General features: G+C 42.8%; 2 long non-coding RNA genes across 2 annotated transcripts in view; one reads left to right on the top strand and one right to left on the bottom strand.

The window, feature by feature from the left end:
* LOC144589182 (uncharacterized) overlaps positions 1–23842 on the bottom strand; it is a 420115-nt gene that overhangs the window by 101540 nt on the left and 294733 nt on the right. The window lies entirely within an intron of this gene.
* Positions 929–23176, top strand: LOC144589176 (uncharacterized). Its single transcript, XR_013545128.1, has 2 exons — positions 929–19160; positions 21186–23176. It is a non-coding gene; the product is annotated as an uncharacterized LOC144589176 (long non-coding RNA).

Below are 23842 nucleotides of genomic sequence, written 5' to 3'. Positions count from 1 at the left end.
CAAAAAATAAATTTAACAAGGTGAATGATTAATTCCATTGAAATGGTTATACTTTCTATTTCTTTATATATGAATGAATGGTCAACATTAACTAATTGTCACACATATTCTCCACATTTGTGAGTAAGATTCCACAGCTTTACGTCCCCACCAATGGATCTGTAGAATTTTTCGAAATGTGAGACAATCTTACTGGGGTTAAATACCACCAATAAATAAATTTCACTGTTGTTTCATTAACTGTTACTGAAAGAGATCACAGTGGCTTCTGTCTCCAAATGCTATCCAAAGTCTCTGATGGAATGAGCTGACCAGGGGTCTTTCTCCCACACTGTTTCCATACTTATAGTGAGATAATGAGTTTCTTTTAACAACAGTTTCTAGAACACAGCAGTTTTTACTTGTTTGAGTAGTGGGATAAACAGTAATAAGGTGTTCAACTATTGCAAGGGGTCAGATTGCCTGCAGTTTGATCGTGTCCTGAATTGTCCTCCCTGATGCAACTTGTGCCTCGTTTTCTTTCCTTTTTAAAAAAACTACCTCCAGTCTGCTTGACAGCTTGATATGGGTTTGGAAAAGCCGGCGTCTGGCTCCGATGCCAGGGAAATAGCTAAGGTTCTAAGTGCCAGGGTGCTTTTCTGCATAGCTTCCTTACCAATTCCCTTCCAAACAATATGATCTCATAATATATTATCCTGCCATTTACAAACTCACTGAAGCTGGCCAGCTGGCACCTACTGGCCACAGACCCTAAGCCAGATTCACTAGGTAGCCTGGCACAGAAGGCGCATTTAAAGCACCGGCTGAACCCGCTGCTTGCCTTTATTATATTATCAAATGTCAGACTTGCAGGGGTTTGCGACTCCAGAAATTCACAAGCCAGTCAATAGGCTTCATAGCCCACCAATCCGAGAAAGATCAATTTTTATATTTTTCAGTACGATCCCATCTGTAGGTGGCTAATGAGGATGTCATGAGTTCATCATTAACTGCTTGCTGCTATGGCTGCAATGTATGCACCTGGGAACAGAACATCATTTTCAGCATGGTCTGAAAGCCAGAATGGAAGCTTGCCTCTCCTCAGAGCATGACAAATGAAAAAAGTTGTCTCTATCATGCACCCGCTGATGGGAAGTTGGGAAATTTACTTTGAGGGGTTGTAGCAAGAAACAGTCCCAAAAAAGTAACTTTTCTAAGCACTGCATCAATATTATTTGGACAGTGCATAATTCTAATGAAATGATCCAGACAGAATTATTGCACTTCCTTGTCCAGCCTAGATTGAATATAGCCAGCTGACCATGGATTTGCCCAGTGTGGTGTAGTGGGTAGAGTAATGGATGAGGACCAGGATTCAGGAGGCTTGGAGTCAGCCATGGAAACTCAGTTGGGGGTATGGGACTTGCAAAACCACTCCTTAAATACCTCATTTATCTTTGCAAGCCTTGTTAGGATCACTAGAAGCTGGTTTGGACTTGACACCACATAAGAACCACCACCATGGATTGTGGTTAGGTGTTGGACGTGCAAAAAAAGAATAAACAGCATGACACACCGTGTGGTCTGCCGTTGCACAAGCAGAAAGAATGATCAGGATTCTACCTATTTCATGATTCTATTTATTGTGTGAGTAACTGGACCAATTCCAAGCTTGTCCAAGGAGGTATGAGGTACCACTTTTTTGGCATAAGCTCAGAAACCACCGAACCATTCACAGAATGGATTGTTGAACAAGCAGAATGAAGGAACAGGATCCTGGTCATTAAATTCAGTTTATGTGCAGGGAAGAGCCTCCCAGCTTGAATGCAACTGCCTAAGCACAGATTGCAGCCTGATGCAATACCTGTTTCAATAGCTTTACAGCTTCATTATACAGTCTTCACTGGGTGACAAGAAGTGGGCAACCATGCTGGATGAGCCACTCTACAGGCTTGCCAGGCTGCCAGGAATTGGTGGATGGAGGGGTCTTCGGGCCTGTGAACCTCCTGTGTTTAAAACATGCAGAGGAGGGGGAATGTACCATCGGAAATGGGCAGGTGTGCAGTTGGAGGAACAGAGAAGGAATTTGTTAGGTCATGCATATCTGTTTTCTGCTGCTTGCAAACAGGCAAACATGTCTGGGAGCGGCAATGGCAGTGTGGGGGAGGCAAAGCCAAAGGTGCTTCTGCAAGCACAGTGGGGCAGGCAGTGGTGTGGAGTGGGGCCCCCAGTCCAAAGCAGGGGGCTGAGACAAGTTGAGACTGACCTCTCTTTTCAAAGTACTTCTCATAAAGCACAAGACAACCCAGCCTCAGCTCCTGCAGCTTGATGTATAAGGGAGCCCATGTAGGAGGGGGAAGAAGAGAGGCATGGGAGGGACATGGACATAGGGACAAATGGAGGTGGTGGCCCCTCTCCCCCCTCAAGCCATGGGGGGCCTTGCCCCCCTCCCTCATTTTCACTAACGCGGCACTGACGGATCTGTCAGCTTCATTTTGTGCTGCATCCAGTTGTTTTCAATCTCCTGGTTTTGCTGCTGAGCTGATGCAGTACCCGGCTTGCTATGTGTGGCTTGCACAATTAAGTTGTAAACCACCCAGAGAGTGCTTTAAGTATTATGGGGCGGTATGTACACAGCACCCTTTTTTTTGGAAAAATGAAGAAATCTGCGAAGTCCGGACAGTTCTTAATGGGAAAAACACACACACACACACACAAACTTCAACATTTCATATACCATGAGTCCCAGCCAATTCAATTGGTATAGCTGTTCCCATGATAGCTCTCAATGATGGGCAGCCTCTTGGTGGGTTGGAGTGGAAACCGGCAATACTCAGCCTGCCAAGCAAAGGAATTTGTGCTGGTCTTTTAAGACAAAAAACCCGACCAGAGCCCCAGACCTGTCATTCAATTTAATTTAACAACAGTTTCAAGTTCTTTCTATCAAACGCATGGAGATTTGCTGATCTTGAACAGCTTTTCCAAACAGCAAAAGAAGAAGAAGAAGAACAGAACAAAACATGAAAACTTTTCACCCATCCCTGCTGACCTCTGTTGGAGGCAGGAGGCTGCTTCCTTGCTAGTTATTTCTGTCTCTGTTCTTGCTCTGCCTTTCTAGTGCCTTGTTAGAAATCTTTGAAGAAGACAAGGGAACTCTAATTACTTCTCATGCCAAAGCACTCCCCTATCTCTTGTTTACCACTGCTTAAAGAGCTGGAAGATTTCTCAGAAAACCCCTGAAATAACAGTAAAACTCACCTTTGATCCCCACCACTGTTTCCTCCACACAACGTCTTGTATTCAGGTGTGCCTGTGATCGTCCATGCATAAATGAGAGCCCTTGAATGTTTCCTCCGAGGGATACAGTCTCCGGATGAAGTGCAGGGAAAACAGGGCCTTGTCTGAGGAATAGTTTAAAAAGTAAATTTTTTACTTTTGTTCTTTCCTGTGTAGCTCAAACAGCCTGATATGTCCAGATAAGGCAAGAGAAATAATCAGCCTTCCTATTTGATGAATGGCATGTTAACTTTTAAGGTGATTCTGAAAAGCATCATCACCATTCAGGTTCTGGCTCGACTCCACTGGTTGACTGTTTCATCCTGGATCAGGTTCAAGATTCTGATACTCACATACAAAGTCCTCCACAGTTTGGGTCCATGTTACTTGTTGGAGGTCTTTCCTTAATGTCACCTCCCCGACCCACAAGACTCTTCTGGGTGACCACCCTGAGGGAGGCCCATAAATACAAGAGGCAGGGCCTTCTTTGTGGTTGCTCCAACTTTATGGAAGCTTCCGGAGGATCTCTGACTAGCCTCCTCCCTGTGGACTTTTAGGAAGTAACTAAAGACATTGCTTTTCAGGGAGACTTTCCACACCAATCCCAGCTGACCACCTTCCCTGCCCTTTCATCCTTTTTCTCCCCCTCACCTTTTCCTCCGCCCACTTTGGGTTTATATGATTAGTTGGTGCCATCTGTTTTTAGGGTTATTGTTGTTACTTTAAATGTTTTTGTTTGTATTTTTGTTTTCTATTATATGTGATGTAACCACACAGAGTAGTGCATCGACACTAATGGGAGTGGGATACAAACTGAATGAATGAATGAATGAATGAATGAATGAATGAATAAATAAATAAATAAATAAATAAATGTCATCCTTGGAAGTAAGGAGAAAGAAAGATGCAGAAAATGGGATGAAGAGAGAAGGACAGATGCAAATTGGCAGACGACAAGTATAAGTTTTCCCCAGATCATATCTTGTGTTGCCAAGACATTAACAGCCCTTTCCCTTAGGCACAAAGACTGAGGCCAAGGGACAGACCTTTGAGGGTGTACACATTTGATGTCATAAGGGATGGATCTCTAGAGACAATGATGTGTGTGTGGGAAGAGAAAATGACCAGGTACAGACTTAATGATCAACTTCAAGGGTTATCTTTAATGCCAATCTGCCAACCAATTAACAGGAGCAGTTCTGCAGGATACAGAACAATGGAGGAGACAATGGTGCTTCTGAGCATGTCCAAATGGCATGCCCTGAAACTGAAATCTAAGATTACCATGAGATTGGTACCAGCTGATTTTCTGTGCCTGAGGTCTAGGAAACAGACTGCAAAACCTATGCCCCAGGGCCACCTTTTGGGTACTCTACAGCAGTGGTCCCCAACCTTGGGCCTCCTGATGTTCTTGGACTTCAACTCCCAGAAATCCTGGCCAGCAGAGGTGTTGCTGAAGGCTTCTGGGAGTTGTAGGCCAAGAACATCTGGAGGCTCAAGGTTGGGGACCACTGGTCTACAGAATGCTCTGTTTAGGAAATGTAGATATCTTAAAATGTTTTTTTTAAAAGGTTTTAAATCATGAGTAATGTTTTAATATAATATTGTATAGTATTTAACATTTCTTCTTATTGTAACTGTTGTGAGCCACCTTGGGTCCCCTATCAGGGGGAAGCTGCATATACCAGTGTATGTTTTAAAAAAATAACCAAGTTTAGGATTCTAGGGAGAGGGCAGCACCTCCCTCACCTCTTCCTCAGATATCCATCAGAGCCCTATTCAGTCATTACATTATGCAACATGGACAACACAGGTATATAAGAGTCATTTACCCCTTCTTTCTCTGTCATTGCTTTAGCCACATGATCAGGGACAAGTCCAAAAAAAGAGATGAACAAGAACATGGGATTCTTTTCTCACATGAGAGTAGACTCAGCGGCAGGCACTGGGGCCCACTGGTCACAGCCTTCCTCTCTGTTTTGTGATGCACCATATTTCTGTTTAAATTATTCTAATTACTTCTAAATGAACAGCTATGCATATAAAGTCTCATATTCAGGTGTGTGTGTGTGTGAAGCAGCATCCTTTTTGCACTATTTATTTGGTAATGCATACATATATGGAATACTGAGGAGGAAAGTTCTACCTACTGTCTTTGCAGACATGGTAACCCCCCCCCCCCAAGCACTGTTTTGGTTTTAAATGAAGGATGTGAAGGAACCTCCTGATCAGGCGTCACCTACGTAATGCTTGCATTATCATGGTTACATGATGGGGGGGGGACACATTATTTTCTTCCAGACATCATCTTCAGTTTTATTTTAAAGTTATTTTTTGAAATGCATCCAATTTTGCTTTTCAGATTCCAGACCATGTTTTATGGGGTTCACTTTGCCTATTTGTTCATGCTGAGTTGTGTGGGTGGTTAAGGCAGCTCAGTTCCCTGATGAACAGCTTATTGCAGCCCTAGATACAACATACAACGGAGCAGGGCATACAAGGGTGCAGGGTTTGCGGCAGTTGTCCTGCTCCCTTGTGACCTTTGTCTCACGTCCTGGTAAGTTGCATATAGGGTTGTCCACTGTCTGTGATTTCAGGCATTCACAGTAGATTGTGGAACAGATCCCCTGCAGATACGAGAGTCCTACTGTATAGAAGCAAAATGAATGGCTAACAAGTTGACTTTCTTGCATTGACAGCTAGATGGCAGTAGTAGTAGTAGTAGAGGGTTTGTGTGTCCTGGAGGTTTCTGTAATCCCATGTCCCCATGATTCACCAGTCACGTGTCACAGTGACCATACAAGCAAAAGCCCCCAGTGGTTTTGTTTTAAAGCCAATCCAAGGGTTTTAAAAGATGTCCCACGCCACACCTTGGGAAAAGGAGAACCAAGGATAAAAATAAAATCCTAAGAATGCCTAATCAGAATCAATGCCCATTTAATTCAACAGGGGCTACTTTAAAGCAAATATGCTGTTAAAAAATCTTTTAATTTAAGTATTTTAAATTGCTGTGTAAACATCATGGATTTTTAATGGAATGGCTGTCTTTCTGCCATTATGATATACATCTCTGGAGAAATTTACTCTTTTGGACTACAACTCCCAGAATTCCTCAGCCAGGCTGGCTGAGAGGGGTTCTGGAAGGGAAAATAATGTTTCCAAGTGTGACATCTATTACTGCAGCGCTGATCATGCTTCCGAGGGGGTAATTTTGGCTTTCCTGAAGAATGCGACTTGAAATGCTGGGAGACTCTGGCAGGAGACAGAGAGTGATTATGTATTGCTGACAGCCATGGCTCCACCCACGTGCTTCCAGATTTTTGAAAAGCTATCATCCATACAATGCCTGAGGAGGGACTTGATAACAGCCTTCAAATACATGCTGTTAGGGCTCCATTGTTCTTTCTCACTGCATGTGCACAGAACAAGGAATCATGGCTCCGAAGGTGAGCTGAAGAAAAGAATTACGTTGAAGACTAACTGTTGAAAATGCTGGATTGGTAGGAAAAAAAATGCTTAGGAAGGTGGTGAAACATCCATCATTAGAGAGCACTCAGAGCATATTGGACCAATAAGAGGCTGCATCAAAATCTCATCCACAATACAAGATGGAAGGGTATACCGAACAGTTAATGTTAACACCCTAGCATGCTCTGACTGCGATCCCCTCTAACCCTGTTCTTGTAACCTTTATGAAATATTGGTTCAACCCAATGGGTTTGTTTAAGAAAGGGCAGTGAGTAAGAGTTTTTAATCAGTAAGAGCAAGAGAGCTGTAGAGGCTGGAGCTGCTGTTGCCACCTAGACTGCTAAGGCCCTTGCCAAATTTGGTCTAGGTATAATTCCGATATGTTTGTGCTAATCCACATAGGGAATTCATGAATTGCAAATAACCGCATTGATATTTTAGGGTTTTGAAGATTCTGCATGTGGAGCTGATTCTTCCATGTACTGGACCGCCAACCCAGTTGAGGAAGGTGTCATGAATTTTTATCTGGATTTGAACAACTGTGAATAAGACTCATTTTGTGAAATTGTGTTTGCAAGGTTCATTGATAGATATCTAAGTAAGCAAATAGCTGGGCAGAACTTTAAAGTTTCACACTCCAGCTCTCTGGCTTAGCCCCTCTCTTGTGCTGGGTGCAAACTCCTCTATCCAGTAGCAGCAGAGGGTTGGATTTCAGTGAGACTTGGACATAGCAGCAAGTCAGAGTTGATTCCCTGGAAAATCTAGCTTATAGTGTATGAAGAGCCCTTTCTGGGGAAGTGGGAAAGAGTGACTTTAAAAAAAAAATAGAACTTTGCCAAGATTTGCTTATCATTATGTTTGAAGCAGGTACGAGCTGCTACTTTCTTCTGTCTCTAGAACAAACAATGGCTTATTTCTCTAGTTTGCTGGAGGAACACAAGGCAGAACTTTCACTCCTGCCAAGTTCTTAGTGTTGGAAGAGCAACCTGCATATTGTGCTTTTAAGATGTTTTGAAGGGAAGGACTCTTGGCTTAATGTCAGTCACTTAGAGTAGCCAATTGTTTCCCTCTGCACCTAGTTTCTGGTATGTCAGATCAAAGTTTTTATTTTGATTGTATAAAGTAGTTTTAGAGTGCTCTAAATGGTTTAAAATGAGATTAAATATTGTTTCTTTGATTTTAGCCCACGCTTAGGTCTTTAGCTATAAGATAGGCTAGAAGTGCTTCCATCTGTTCTTGATCATCCCGGAGTGCAGGACATGCAATAATGGGTGTGAAGGAGAGTTGGAGAACCCAATCACAATGGGCTTAAGTTACAGGAAGCTGGATTTCCACTGAATATCAGGAAAAACTTTCTAATTGTTAGAGCAGTACAGCAATGGAACCAATGACGTTGAGAGGTGGTGAGTGCTCCAGCATTGGTGGCATTCAAGAGAAAACTGGACAACTGTCTATCAGATCTACTTTGTTTTGGATTCCTGCACTGAGCAGAGGGTTGGACTTGATGGCCATATAGGCCCCTTCTATGATTGTATGAAATACACAAAATCAAGAAAATAATCAGAGAAATCCTTCATGTGTGTGAATGACTTTTTCAAATACAGTGACATATTCTGGAGAATAGTTTGTAGTAGTTTGAACTGCCCCAAAATCAGTCCAAGAAAGAGAACCCTACATGCCCATTTCATGCTCTTGTCACTAAGTAAGGTTGTGTTGAAATAGACAGTAAGGTGAATTACTTAAGGATATTTAGAAAAATCTGCCTCATTGGGACTGTGTCCAGGAGTCTGCAGTTCTATATTTCCGGCATGGTTTTCTGGATCAGAACACGACAGACGAAAAACCATGTTCAGGCGCCAGAAGAGCTATGCCGGTAATGTACTTCTTATTTTCTACTGTTTGTGCTGTTAAAGGTGGCGGTGTTACTTGTTGCTCTTCCACCTCCTCCTTGACCTCTCCCTCCTCTTGGGTTATTGGTGCAATTGTGAAATGACCAAAAGGTGAAATGAACGGAAATGAACGAGATCCAAGAAGCTACAGTGCCAAAACCCAGCAGTAAATTGAACCCCTCACCACCCCATCCCACTTTTCCTGAGGACTTCAGCAATGAACTGCTGCTGCTCTCCACCAGGTGTTTTCACACCACAGTGTCTTCCAATCTTCTTATCGATTTCAATTGTGTAGCAGTGAGCAGCGTTTCAAAAACTTTCTTCCCAAACCAACGTACCATCTTTCTTCCTTAATATAAAATTTCTGAGCAAGATGGCGGCGGGGAGTGGGGGAAGGGGAGAGATCTATCTAATTATTTCGTAGATTTATGGCTAAATATCTCTATCAAGTGGCACAATATATTTCTTCTCCCCCCCCCGAAACATTTCCCCTAAAGGGCATGATTATTTTATAAACCCCAGACTGTCTCCTCTACTATTGCTTAGCGAGAACTATAATGCAATATAAATGTCTATGCATTTTAGCAAAATAATACTAAAACTAATTTATTTGTAGCTGCATTACTTTTGTTACAAACAATCAGTTTGGGATTTAAATGGATTTGAGGGGAAAAATACTTGTCATAACAAATCTCTTTTTTTCCCCCTTGTTCTTTTATTTACCTATATATTTAGAGCTCTGTGGAAATCAAAAGAAACACCCTACTGCATCCAGCTTGTACTGTCTCTTTTCCTTTATTGGACTGGCCGCGTTCAGGTATAGAGTATCAGTTAGAACAGTGGCCTCAGGTAGCAATATGCTCTTCTTGTTAAGTTCTAATTTCTGGCACTTCCCAGCAGACGGCTCTCAGGGGACTCAAAAGTTTCTGCAAGTCGTTTGTAACATTCATCCAGACTGGAAGCACCAGGTACAGAAGGAGAATACAGTGGTTTTAAAGAAACAGAGGCTACTAAAAATATTAAGGAAACTCTCCAGTCATTTTATAGAACTACCTCATCTGTTCACACTTTTCGTTCTAGTACAGCTGCATAATTCTTATTCAAAGGACTACCAGGTGTGGTGTAGTGGTCTGAAAAACCGTTGTGGTACAGTGGTCTGAGTGTTGGGCTGGGTCACTGGAGATCTGGCTTCTTGTCCCCATTGAGCCATGAGGTCCATGGGGTGATCTCGGGCCCACCACCTTCCCTCAGTCCTATCTATGTCACAGAATTATTGCAAGGATATAGTGGGAAGGAGGAGAGCCACATACTGTGTGCTGCTCTGATGTCATTTGAAGGAAGGTGGAATGCAAATGTGGCTAAAAAGGGAGGGAGGGACTTGTGCCATGAGACTTCTGGATCCTGACATAAAGGATAGCGCCGTGGTTAGCACAACTTTCATCTTATCCCTCTTGAGAGCCAACATAGCCCAACAGAGTGTTCACCATGGATGGGGTGGTGGTGGAAGGCTTCATTCAGATTTTTGTTCAGCCCTGGTACTCATTGCATGACCTCAGAGCGTTTGTATTCCCTCAGCTTAACCTTCCCCCACAGAGTAATAATAAGCCACCACATTTCTTTTCCCTCCCTGTGCAGAAGGAGCTCGTTTCCTATGTCCCATTCAGTCTTAACACAGGTATTGGATGTCTTGAGTTTCCATACAGGTAGGGTTTTTTTTAAAGCACTTGTGGAAAACCTCCTTCAGGAGGAAAATGTGTTAAATCATTTATAATTATTATATTTCTCTTAGTATATTAAAAATCGCTGAGTGGTTTGTTTACATACCATGTTACAGATTGTATGTTTTCCCAGTAGAGGTCTTCAAGCAAATGGAAGCATGAACAATGCAGGTCCTGATGGACACCTTATTAATATATGAACAAAATGAGCATCCCATAGTCTTCATGACAGGAGGTGGAAAACCAGTTGCTATGTTTCGATTTACTTGGTTTTTAGGACCTAAAGCAATTCTCTCCTTTCCACTAAACAGCTAACAAAGTCCTTTTTCCTGAGCTTGAGATTTGCACCTCCCTTCTTCCTGTCTATTTGTTTCTATTTGTCCCCTACCTCTTCTTCTCCAAATATTGCCAGGAGCAGAGATGCTCTTTCTTTGCTCCTCGCTCCAGACCGTGCAGCCAGCGTGGTGTGTGTTCTGAAACCTTTAATGGCATTTACAAGTTACAATAACACAAGCAAAATAGGAAAAGTAAAATTACACAGATTTCACAAATTAGGAGCGTGAAGCAGGGGACAATTTCAAAATTGCAGATAAGAAACCTGCAACAGCAGCGGTCAGGGCATTACATTCATCGCTCATGAAAATAGAAAGAATTGACACAGAAGAACTGGAAAAATAAGAGATCCAAGGTTCAAGAAAAAAATTTCGGAGGTGGGAATGTGCAGGGCATTGAAACAGTATATGAACCAGGGTGTCAGGCATCTCTCAGCAAAAAAAAAAAAAAAAAAACCAAAAAAAACACAACAACACCACAAGTCTTTTTTCACGAGGGATATTGAGAAATCGACCGGCATGGGTGGCCGAAGGAAAAATGTTAAAACGGGCTAACATAAAAGCTCTTCTTAGATGTGGATTTACTAGGGAGTGGTAATATTTGGGAGAGTGATCCTGAGATGGAAAATATCCAACAGAAAGAGGGGAACATACAGGGTTAAGGTTATTGCATAGGTGATTGAATTCAGCGTGACAGAGCTTGTCCTTGATTATGGAATAAGCCCTAATGAGATTCATATCTACCAAGGATTCCAGGGATATGTGAAGAGAAGAGAGTTTCTTTTCAACAGCCAGCATGGTCAACAACAGTCTATCATATGGTTGAGGCTGCAATATCTTTCTTTAACCTTTCTTTATTCTTCTAATTGTAACTGAAGATCAAATGTAAATAATTTTTTTCCACTTAAGCTACTTGTAGAGTGTTTCCTCCCCCTTTTATATGCAAAGGACTAGTGAGACCAAAGAGCTCGGTGGAGGCTGAATTTTTAAAAACATATTTTCTTATTTGTATTTGTATTTTATTTTTGCTATTCTCTTCTATGTTTCCCCTGTGTTAGAGGAGTTGTTTTTGTACTTTTATGCTCTGCTAATTATGAAAGGGAATCACCAAATATCGACAGCAGTGACAACGCACATTCCTATCTGGCCTTCAGTCTCCATTCAGTGCATAACAATCAGAAAACAAAATCTTTTCAAGACCAAGATGACCTGTCATCATGGTGTCATTTATCTTTTTGGATCTTCGAAGACCATAAATTATTGGGACATTTGTTTTGGGCAGGCAAGGATGATAGAGAATAAAGAGCTGCGTCAAAACTCTTCAGAAGACATGATTCAGAGAGAATCCTTGAAATTCTTCTTACACACACAAACCCCTCACCTAGAAAAGGGTGTGTGTGAAAGGCTTAGAAATCTGAAGACTTTTGGTGGCCTGGCTCTTGCCTGGCTCCGTTCCTTCTTGGGGGACCGTCCCCAGAGAGTGCAGATTGGAGAGAGTTTTTCGGCCCCGTGGAGCCTCAATTGTGGGGTCCCACAGGGCTCGATTATCTCTCCAATGATGTTTAACATCTACATGAGGCCGTTGGGAGGGGTCATCAGGGGATGTGGGGCTTTGTGTCATCAGTACGCTGATGATACTCAGCTCTACATCTCCTTTTTTCCAACAACAGTGGATGCTGTTTCGTCCCTTGAGTACTGCCTGGGGGCTGTTCAGCAATGGATGCAGGAGAATGGAAGGAGGCTGAATCTGGGAAAGATGGAGGTCCTTCGGGTGGGTGTACCAGACATCAGTGGTCTGGAAAATTCCCTTTCCTTTGAGGGGGGGGAATGACTCTTACCACCAAGAGTGAGGTTCGCAGTTTGGGTGTACATCTAGACCCGGCATTCACCATGGAGACCCAAGTGTTGTCGGTGGTCCTTTCCGTCGGTGGTCCTTTGGAGGACTGCCCAGCTGCGTCCCTATCTTGATGTGGGGCTGCTCAACACTTTGGTCCATGCACTCGTAGTTTCAAGATTAGATTACTGTAAAGTGCTCTATGTGGGGCTGCCTTTGAGACTGACGCAGAAACTTCAGGGGTGAAAAGGTACGAACATATTTTCCCCACACTGGCCTCCTTGCATTGGCTGCCCGTTCATTTCCGCATTGATTTCAAAGTTCTTACGATTACATATAAAGCCCTAAATGGTTTAGGACCTCGATATCTGGCAGAGCGCCTTCTCCCACCCAGTTCTGCCAGAGTCACTGATTGCAGCCGGGCTGGGCGGCTGAGGGGCCTAACGCCGAGGGAGGTCTAGAGGGAAAGGATGAGGAACAGAGCCTTCTCGGCAGTGGCCCCTTGCCTTTGGAACAACTTGCCAGTGGAGATCCACCTGGCTCCCTCTCTGGGTGTTGTCAAGAATAGACTTAAAAACTGGCTATTTGGGCAGGCTTTTCCTCCTGCCATGTCTTAATTACTTATACTTCACCATCTTGGACCTATAATATATGTTTTTGGTTTTATTGTTTTTAAATTTGTAAACCGCCTAGAGTAGACCTTTGGTCTAGATGGGTGGGATAGAAATCCAATCAATCAATCAATCAATCAATCAATCAATCAATCAATCAATCAATCAATCAATCAATCAATCAATCAATCAATCAATCAATCAATCAATAAGAAAGACTGCTGCGGGAGCAAGAGAAGCTTGGGGGGAAAACGAACAACTTTTTAAATTACCTTTACCTATGGTGCACCCCGCTAGGGATGTGGTGGTCCCCTGCAGTCTGTAAGATCGAATCCATGCGTCTGAGTGACCCCCGTCGCTTGTCCAAGCTCCCGCCAACCTAGCAGTTCGAAAGCATGCAAAATGCAAAAATGCGAGTAGATAAATGGGTACCACCTCGGTGGGAAGGTAAACGGCATTCTGTGTCTAGTCATGCTGGCCACATGACCATGGAGGATTGTCTGCGGACAAAACGCTAGCTCTATGGGTTGGAAACTGAGATGAGCACCGCCGCCTAGAGTCGGACATGACTGGACAAATTGTCAAGGGGAACCTTTGCCTTTATGGTGCATCCCATAAAAAAAAGCAGTGGCTTTTGGGTAATGCATCCTCTTCCTGGAGAAATCTCATGAGAGTCCCTCCTTCCAATTTCTCTGTCCACAAGTACACTAGAGAATTCTAAGAGGCCATATTACCAAAGGCTGAATCCGTACCTGGTGCCTCCAGATGAGGAGAAGCTGTAAGCCTAGCTCTCCTTCACAGACAGGGTGGGAATGAATTTCTTTTTCAACTCTGGTCCTGGGGGCTTGCTTTGTCATGGGTGCTAAGGGACATTATGTTCGAGAATGTGTTTCACATCACACATCTGCAGTCTTTCCAGCTCAGTAATACCACCCACTGTAATTTGTCCAATTTATAATAGGTCGAAACTCTACCAGTCAGGGTATTTCTGTTGCTTCACCTACTCTGCTGGCAGTATTTCACACTGAAATTTTTATAAGTCTGTCATGTGCTGGATAATCTCCCTATAAAATATCCTAGCTGTAGAACTGTAGAAACGACTGGATCAGAAATAGCATATTGATCATACTAGACTGTAAATATACTGTGACACAGAGATCAATAGTCGACTCTGTGCAGCACTGCTATAGTGGGTACAATTGAATCATTTTTAGCTCTTAACTCCAGGAGTTTTGATTTCATTGTTTGAACTTGAGGAAAAGCATTTGGTGGGAGGAGGGAGACAGTGCTCCTAGACTAGACTAGGGTGCTATATGTTTACTGACGAAACAAGCAAGGCATAGACTCCATTTCTAGTCTGGTCTCTGAAACACAGCCATTTTATCTTATTGTCGCAGAATCCCCTAAATTATTCTATGAAGCCAGGGATGATCACTGTTTCTTTCCTTCTTTCTCTCTCTCTCCCCCTCCTCCCTCTCTTTTCCTTTGTGAGTTTAGCTCCATTCTTCTCTTGTGTATATTTAGAATTACATTTGTTCTTTTTGACAACATTGAGGTTATGAAAGCTGCCCCAAGACAGTTAAGCCAGCCTGAGGCTGAAAATGTAAACACACTTTCTGTGGTCCAAAGAAAGACAGACAGACAGAAAATGACAATAGACCACCCTTTAATGAACCTCATAGCTGGTTTAGAATTGATACAGATTCAAAGTTAATTCCACTTTACTTATTGCTTATGTATTTAATTTATAGACCATTCCATTCTCATGACTTTAAAGCTGTGTACAAGAGATTGCAATAAGCATGCACACAGAACAATTACAGAAAAGAACAAATTGGGAGTAGCTCTGAGTGAAACAGAATCTCCAAATCGATTCAGAGTCCTAGGGTTACAGCCAATGGAAGAAGGTTGAAGAAATGTGGATGGACCTTATTGTTTCCCTTAGGGCCTGTCCAGCCTGGCCATTTTGGATCAGGCTACAAAGAACTTGTTGAACAATGTGCCGTTTGGCATACTCCTCCCGTCTGAACCTGCTCAGCTGTCCATTTTTTCCTGATCTTCTGTGGACCATCAGGAGGAAGGAACTTAAAAAAAATTATTGCTTCTCTCTCCCTCTGTCAGTGCCATTTCATTTTCTCCCTCCCCATGCCTCCAGACTTCCCTTCCCTTGTTGTCCTTTCATGTTCTCTCTCCTCTCTCAGAGTCTGCAGCCACAGTGGCAAAGGTGTTGGGGGCTGCTATTTCCAGGCTAAACAATCAACATGCCAACAAGAATGCATGCCCTGCCTCTGAGCCAGAAAGGTGAGTGACAGCTCTTAAAGGGAAGGATGAATCATTTTAAGTAGCAACACATGCATAGTTAAAACACATTTTAAGTAGCAACTTCCTGATCCAAATTGTGTCATCAGTAATCTATGTACTATATCTATATGCCAGTGTGGACAAGGCCTTACTGTTAATTTTCCAATTTCAAAGTTGTGGCTGAAACCAGGTGTTTTGTGCAGCTGCATACTTATGTGTATCCTTGATGGTGCATAATTGCTTATTAGGCTGATGCCCAGGGTTGGGGAAGGGGGTCACACTAAATGGGAAATGATTTCCAGGGAAGGATTCCTCCCCTTGCTTTTCTTGTGCCTAAATCTACCAACAGTACCCTCAAGGCTCTTTTCATTGGTAAAAGAAGTTGGAGCAATGCTGCATTCCAAAACTTGTTATACTTAGTTTAATCCTAGCTTTTCACCTCAAAAATACACTCAGATAAGGAACTGCACCTATCAAGCCAATCAATATGCCTCTCCATTTTGGGTCAAACAGTCCTTTTGCATCTCTACAGTTGGAAATAGCATGCATACTGAGGCATTTTCCATCCCTTTTCTTCCACCTGCTCTTTGCCCTCATGTAGAATCAATTTTGCTCCAGACCTCTGCTGCTACTTTCACTTCATGGCCCAGGACATTCTGTAGATTAGGTTCAAACCACTCTGTGTAATCCTGTCCACTGACTAACTCTTGATCTTAGTTATTATGTGCAATATTCATGCTGTTGCTCCCGACGTGCATATATCTCGGGGGGATTTCAAAGTAAAAGTCATTTTTTGTTCCTCACTTTGGTCAAAATGGCTCTTTTGCATCTCCGTCTTTAGGAACAATGTGCAACCTGGCAGTGAAGCTCATGTCTCCCACCAAGGAAAGGTTGAGGTTCATTCATTTGTGCAGCACTAACTGATACATGTCTATCCTATTGCTTCTGCTGAATTGCAATCAATGGCTGTCTGTGGGTGCAGCATGATGCTTCTTGCAGGGGTGGGGTGAGGTATCCCACCAAGACTACTAGCGATTGTAACTTCTGTTAAGCAAAATCATGTATGGATGGACAGGCCATCTGGCTCTGTAGTTTAAGAACAGAAGTTGCATGTGGGAGGGTCGCAGTGCATCACCAAACAGAGCTATTTTTTTCTGGCAGCAAAGCCAACAAAGAGCTTTGTGACACCTTAAAGATTAACAATTTTTGTTCGGCATTAGCTTTCACAGAGGGCGGTCCGTTTCATCAGAAGAATGGGACAGAGTCCAGCAGACAGATACTTATATGCACCTTGACAGAAAGGGATGTGATCTGTAATAGAAATGCCAAAGATCCGACAGTGGTCTTTTCAGAGGTTTGTTCAAAGTTGTTTGGTGGCTATTGGGTGCAAACAGTTACACATCTTGCTAGTGGCCAGGAGACACTATTTGAGATTCATTGGTAGGTGGCATATGCCTCCAAGAATTACTGACACATCCACAATGGAGAAAAGATTTTGTCTAAGTCAAATATGAAGGGCCACACCCCATACTGGTGTTGCTGCCACACACAGCAGACTAAAATGGCTGCCCCTCTGGAAATGTAACAAGTTGCTTATGATTCCACCCCTGTACTCATGTGGAACACTATACATGTTGTTGTCATTATTTCTAACATTGGTGGTTGCTGTCTTTGGAGGTTTACAGTCTGTCAGCTGAGGAGAAGAAGAAATGTAAATGTAACATTTAAGTCCCTGGATCCCCACCCCCATCATGAAGGGAGTTCAAAGGAAATATCAGCATGAAGCTATGGGTTAGATTGTGAATTCTGAGGCTGGAGCCCAGGCTGTCTTTTAACTTCATGGAGACTTGGCATGGGCCTAATTAAAAAACAAAGGCATTGGGCTGGTACTGATTAGCTATTTACATTTCTGATGAAATGTTCAGAAGTAATGTTTTGATCTCTAATTAGGGATGGCCTCTATACGCAGTTCCTTCCTTCACTTTCAACAGCAAGGCACACGTAGAAATCATTTATTCAGCTGGTTGAAATAAACACCCTCGTGCTTCTCCTAGCCCTTCCTGGAGTAGACGTTTAATTAAAGGGGCAAAATGGGGGTGGGTTGGAGAAACACAGGATGCACGGAGGGCTGCTGTTTTAAAGTATCACAGTCTTCCACAAGTGCAACCTGATTTCAGCTTTAAATTGCAGTAAATCATGCCCTCCCTCTTTTCCATAACCTGTGCTACAGAATTAGCAGCTGTTTGTAAAGAAAAATATGCCCAAAGGGGAGTAAGTTATGATTGATCATTTTTTGACATGCTAGGGTGGGGAAGATTATGTTCCACTGTAGTTATTGATGCAATTTGATAGCATCCTGTTGTCTCTGAACATATGCTTTTCTTTATAGGAATCATATTTTGTTTTTCTCAATGGAGAATTAGATGAAACAGACCAGTTGCTCTATAATCTGGTTAAACTGAAAGACTTAAATGGGAGATTCCGGGGTTCCCACTGATGGCCAAGCCCTTCAATGAAACACATTTACAGGGAGGTGAGTGGGAAAGACTGGGAAGCCATCATTTTCTCTATTCATATCCAGTTGAAGCAGATGTTGTGGGGGGGGGGCGGGAGAACATAGCCCACAAAGACACAGCTAATAGAGTGGGGAGGTTAACTTCTTGTCAATGTTTAAAAATTGACTGAAGGGGATTCTGAAATGGACAGATTCTTCCGTCCATGCTCTGAACTTTGGCTGCTCTACTTTTAAAACAGGAGTGGGTACCCTTGGAAGGCTGGGATCAATTGTCCATTTCTAGGTCCAACTACGAGCCACCCCTGCACCAGAAATACCAAAAAAAAAAAAAAAAAAAAAAGGGGGGGGAGCATCAGAATGAAATCAAGTGAAATAAAACAGCAGTTCTGGTTTAGTGTCAAGTTAAAACATGGCTTGGGAATGTTGTGCCTGGTTTTAGTGCAAAATTCTGGCTCCTGAAGATTCCCAGAAGTGGACATTTATATTTCCTTCCTTCCTTCCTTCCTTCCTTCCTTCCTTCCTTCCTTCCTTCCTTCCTTCCTTCCTTCCTTCCTTCCTTCCTTCCTTCCTTCCGGTGAATGTTTTGGGAGTTAAGGAAACATTGGGGCCCCCACATAAATAGTTGTGGATGGATTTTCTGGCATTTGGCTTTGAATCTCTGCACATTCAACCAGGTTAGTGCAGGATCACAACTTTTTTCCCCCCTGAAAGGCTCCTCATCTTTAACAGCTATATAGTAGGTAAAACAGGGCCCATTTTGCAATGGGAACAGCTGTTCCCATTGATTGTGGCTAGTGTATATTGAAGGGTGTGAATGTGTGTAGATTTCATTTCACTTTGTTTCTGGCAAGAATTGATTGAGATTGACACATTTCTTTACATTGTACAGTATTTGAGAGGAAAAGGTTTTGCTTTAACATTTGTAATATGAGAGAAACCCAAAGTGACACATTTTCCCATCCGTACGCTGAACATGCCATTAAAGAGATGTTGGGTTTTTTGAATAGTGTTAACTACAAGAGCGGCAGCAGTTTGAGGTTTTGTCGAGCTCCATGGGATGCTGGTGGGAGTTTTACCCGTCTTTCCCCTGCCCCACTGCTACTCTTGGCCATAGGAGCTGAAGCTTCCCTTGGCACTAGCAACAGAAATCTCTCCGAGCCTCCCACAGAAATCAAACAGAAATGAAGACAAGTGGAACAAATGACTGGAAATGAAACAAATGCGACAGAAAGGGAATGTAAGTGAAAGAAATGAACATTCAAAAAGAGAAACAGAGAAACAGTAGATGTTCACAGTAAATGTCTTACAGGTTTTAAGCCCAGCGTTTGCTGGTGACTCGAACAAAACAGACCACTAGATCTTGCTAACTATAATGTTAGCAGAGCTAGTCTTTCTAGGTCTCCATGGGGCTAGGCTGCTATTCCCCCCCCCCCCATATTTACTTACTTCTTAGGGGCAGTTGCTATAATTTGCCTGAGACATCCCAGTATTTTAAACTGTGCACTTAATGAAATGCAGCAGATATATTAAACATCTCAGCTATTCATCGTATTGCATTTTCAGTTAAATGAAACTTGCTCTCTCTCTCTCTCTCTCTCTCTCTCCCCCCCCCCCCCCCGGGCTTGGCTCATGCTGGTGCTACAGGGTCGGCTGCTGTAAGAGCTCCTGCAACAGCATCTGTGCTTGGCTCATTCTCTGACAGGGAGAAGGTGTCCCTATCAGCTCTGGCAGACACAGCCAACCTGGCCAAGCTTTCCAGAAATGGAGCCATCGAGCCTCAATTGTCGGCGCAGCTTGCTGGAGAACTGCCCTTTTTGGGTCAAGCTCCCTTGCCTTGCTCTAGTTAAGCATTTTGTGTCTTCAATGTCATTTGTTTGTGTGTGGATGTCTTTGTTGTGTCTCCAGCGAGTGCAAGGCAACAAACTAGATAGTACATTCATTATGTTTTTTTGAAGAGGAACCACCACCCGGTACATAGTTTTCCTTATGTACATATCTTGCATTTAGCATGTTTGGTTTTGTAATTGCTCACTGGAAGACAGATACAGGTGTAATACATAAGTCTGCTGGCTGGAGCAGGTATCTCTGAGGAAACTCTGCCGTGGAGTTAATTGAAATGGGTTGATTGCAGGCGGTATGTTGTATTCTCCTTAATATCTAATCAGATCTTGAGAGATGTCTTCAACTAAAACTCCCAAATCCCAGCAGAACACACTAACAACCATCACACAGCCTCTCACTGGAACAAACCTCTGGAAGCTCACCAGCAATGTGAGGTGGCAAAAGGCAATACCTCCTATTTAACCCAGGCCATCCCTTACTGAGATGTGTAATTCCTCTTTTTAAGGAAATATCCTGTTTAACTATCATTGCTAACAGCTGTTGACAGCCTGATGCAGCCGTGAACCGGTATTCTGCATTCTGGACCCATCTAAGCATTTTTGGACTATGCCTCCTCACCACCTGCTGCCATGTCCAATAGTTAAGGATGAAAGGAGTTGTATTTCAGAATGACTAGAGGGGACCAGACTGAGGGAAACTGGATTCTTTCAAAATGCTGCCAGAGGTAACGTTGTGGCTTCTGCTGACATTCAATTCAGATTTATCAGCAGGTCAGTAAATCTTGTTGACCTTGGTAAGGTTTACTTCTCAGTTGACATGCAAAATAATGTAAATTATATTGAGGAGGACAAGACACCTTGAGGTCTCCCGCCCCCTTTTTTTAATCCACTGGGTGCAAATCTAATAAACAAGTGCAGAAATCTTTTTTTACTTTAAAGATCACATTCCCTTTCTGGTAATCTCTCCGGGATGGCATACCAGTGTTGGGTGGGGCTAAAGTGAATGGTTGGTGGGTCAGAGGTGAGCACACACCGTTATCTCCTCCTCCTCCTCCTCCTCTTCTTCTTCTGTAATTTTTCCATCTTTCTCCAGTAAGTTGGAGAGGAGATCAATAGGTTGCTCTTACAGAGGTCTCAACTGCCCATTTGTGGATAGTTTGCAAACTGGCCCAAGGGCCGCATGAGGCATAGCTGAGGTCCATATGTTTCCTTAGTGCTTAAGGTTACCCAACCCTGAGTAAAACTTTCATTATCCTGTATTGCAACTCCACTTCACAGAATTCTGATAAATGGTAAAAAAACAAAACAAAACCCACACACCTCAATGAACATTTCAATGAAACAACTTCTCTTTTAGCCAGTCTTTTAAAATCAACACTCACCATACATACTGCTGCTTTTCTTGTTTTTCCTTCCTTCAGGAGGATATTTTCCCCTTCTCCCCAAGAACATGATTTTGAATCTGACAGCAGAGCAGTTGAAGTTGGCTCAGACACACATTTCTGTCTTGACAGAAAATGTGGACATATTCTGTTCATAATAAGTTTTTGAAGATGTGATGGGCAACGCTCCCAAAGTATGAATAGCCCATCAAATTTGGGAACAGATGGCAAAACTGAAGGATTTGGTGAGCATATCTACACTGCCGGCTTTGCTGTGGTTCACATGTACATGATGATTCACTTGCTGATGGCAACATCAAGCGATTATTTTTGGGACATGTGAATTTGGGACATCATAACTCTGCAGACAAACTTTCGTTGGGACTTGCATCACCTCCAACACAATGTGTTTCATACAAGTCAGTTCACAGGAAGTGATTACAAAATGTGTTGAAAGCTGTAACTATGGGTGATACTTGTGACTCAGGACTTAAGAGTTGTTTAAAAGTTCGTTTGCTTCTCTTTATATCACTGCTACAAAAATATAGCACTGTGTGGAAAATCTAAGAAATAATTCAAGACACTTGCTTCCCAAGACAATGGCCAGGATGTTTTTGGGATGGAAACCGTGAGTGTTATCTCAGTATGAAACAGCTAGGATGAGTACTGGCTGGATAGTTCGGTGAGTTGGAGCATCTGGTTGTGGAACCAGAGGTTGGGAGTTCAATTCTTCACTGTGCCTTGTATGAGAAAAGCCTGTCTGTGTGGCCTTGGGCAAACTATGGAGTTTCAGAGAGCTTCCCAAAAGAATGGAAGGATAAAGCACTTCTGTGTACTCTGCACCTAGGAAACATTAGAAGGTATTGCCATATGTCAGAATTGGCTTGATCGCACATAATTATTAGCCAGTTGGATGGCTTAGTGAGTCAGGAGTTGGGAGTTTGAGTCTCCATGTCTTGTAGAGAAGAGCCAGTCTGTGTGGCCTTGGGCTACACAGTCTCAAAACAACCCAAGAAGAAGGGAATCATAAACCACTTCTAGGTAGAGCTGGAAAACCCTGGAAAGGGTCAGCATAAGCTGACTGGATAGCACATTATCAGTGACAGTCGTATGTACTGAACGGCAATCGTAAATAGAGATGGGTGTATTCATATTCATCTGGACCATTCACTCACACATCTGGCAGAAGCAGCAGCCCTGCTCATTGTTCTGATCATGCCAAGAGCACTGCTCTCTTCCCACTTGGCTGGCCACTCGGCAGCCGTTCAGGGAGACCCGTCCTCCCTCCCCTTGCCTGGAGTGGCTAGCCGAGCGGGAAGAGCTCTAGGTGTGATTAGAAAGATGAGCGGGCTTGCTGCCACCACTGGACTTGTGAGAGAACAGTCCGACCCCAGGGACTAGACCCTCATTAAGTCCAGATGTGTGGGGATATTCGTATTCGAATATGATGACCCCAATCTCTAATCATAAACACAGCTGAACAGCAAATTCACCATGTTTAACGTTGGAGCAGGTAATTCATGCCTCTTGGACGCTGCCGAACTGCTTTTTCTGCCACTCTTCACCACTGGCTCTGCTGCCTTGGCACAATGGAAGGGATAGTCCATCTTTGTCGGCAGAATTTGCTCATCCTACAAGGTTTCAGACCAGAAACAAAGTATAGATGGTCATTCCCAGGTTTGCCACCCCCTTTGCAGCCACCTGCTTTATACAAATCACAGTCTTTCCTGAAGGATATCTGGGAATGAAGAATGGCAGTGGTGATATAAGGAAGGCAAGAAGCCTCTTTCTGTAATGATAGAGCTGTAATTACATTGCTGCAACTACACAACAAGTCTTTTTCCTGCTGTCTTAACATCCCCCAACTAGGATTTTGTCTCACACCTTTAGTTTCCCTAGAAGGGTTTGGTGGGTTTTGCTTCCATCCAGCATTTTTTCTTTAAAATTGCATTAATTTTGTTGATCTCAGATGATGAACATTTTCCAGCAGACTCATTATTGAAATTAAAGAGAGATGACTTGACACCATAGTTAATTCCAGAAACTTTGCATGTTTATGATTTTGGCGCTGATTCAATAGTGCACTGAAATACATGTAAGTCCCATAATATTGCAAAAGTTCATACATACATTCATACATACATACATACATACATACATACATACATACATACATACATACATACATACATACATACATACATACATACATACATACATACATACATACAATTTAGCCCAACTCCTATTTGAGCTTTTAATATTATAAAAAAACTAAGGCAGAAGAGTCTCCAGAGTCTTCTTAATATTTCCTAATTCCAGCGTTTGGTGCTGTTAATATACTTTAAACCAGCAAATTTTGCTTGAGGGTGCAAACTCTGTCAAAATAATCTCCCAACGTCATCGTTTGAGCTTCCTATATATCTTCAAAGCCACAATTTGAACACTCCTAGTATAAATGTTTACTGCTTGCAATATAGTAGGAACCTGTATAGCATCAAACAGAATATTCATTATTATTCATGGGTTCCACAAAGCATTGAGTTTACAAAGAACATTATAGTCTTCATTGTGTTTGCTCACAATACACCCCCGCCTCATAATTTCTTTTCTTGTAAATAGGCAAACCTGAGGCTGAAAGAGTATTTAACAGCAGTGGTGCAGCGTGGGTAAGGCCATAGATGCGGTTGCCCTTG

This window comes from Pogona vitticeps, chromosome 1 (genome assembly GCF_051106095.1).
Source record: "Pogona vitticeps strain Pit_001003342236 chromosome 1, PviZW2.1, whole genome shotgun sequence".
NCBI classification, from domain to species: domain Eukaryota; kingdom Metazoa; phylum Chordata; class Lepidosauria; order Squamata; family Agamidae; genus Pogona; species Pogona vitticeps.
This window is presented reverse-complemented; position numbering and strand designations above follow the sequence as displayed.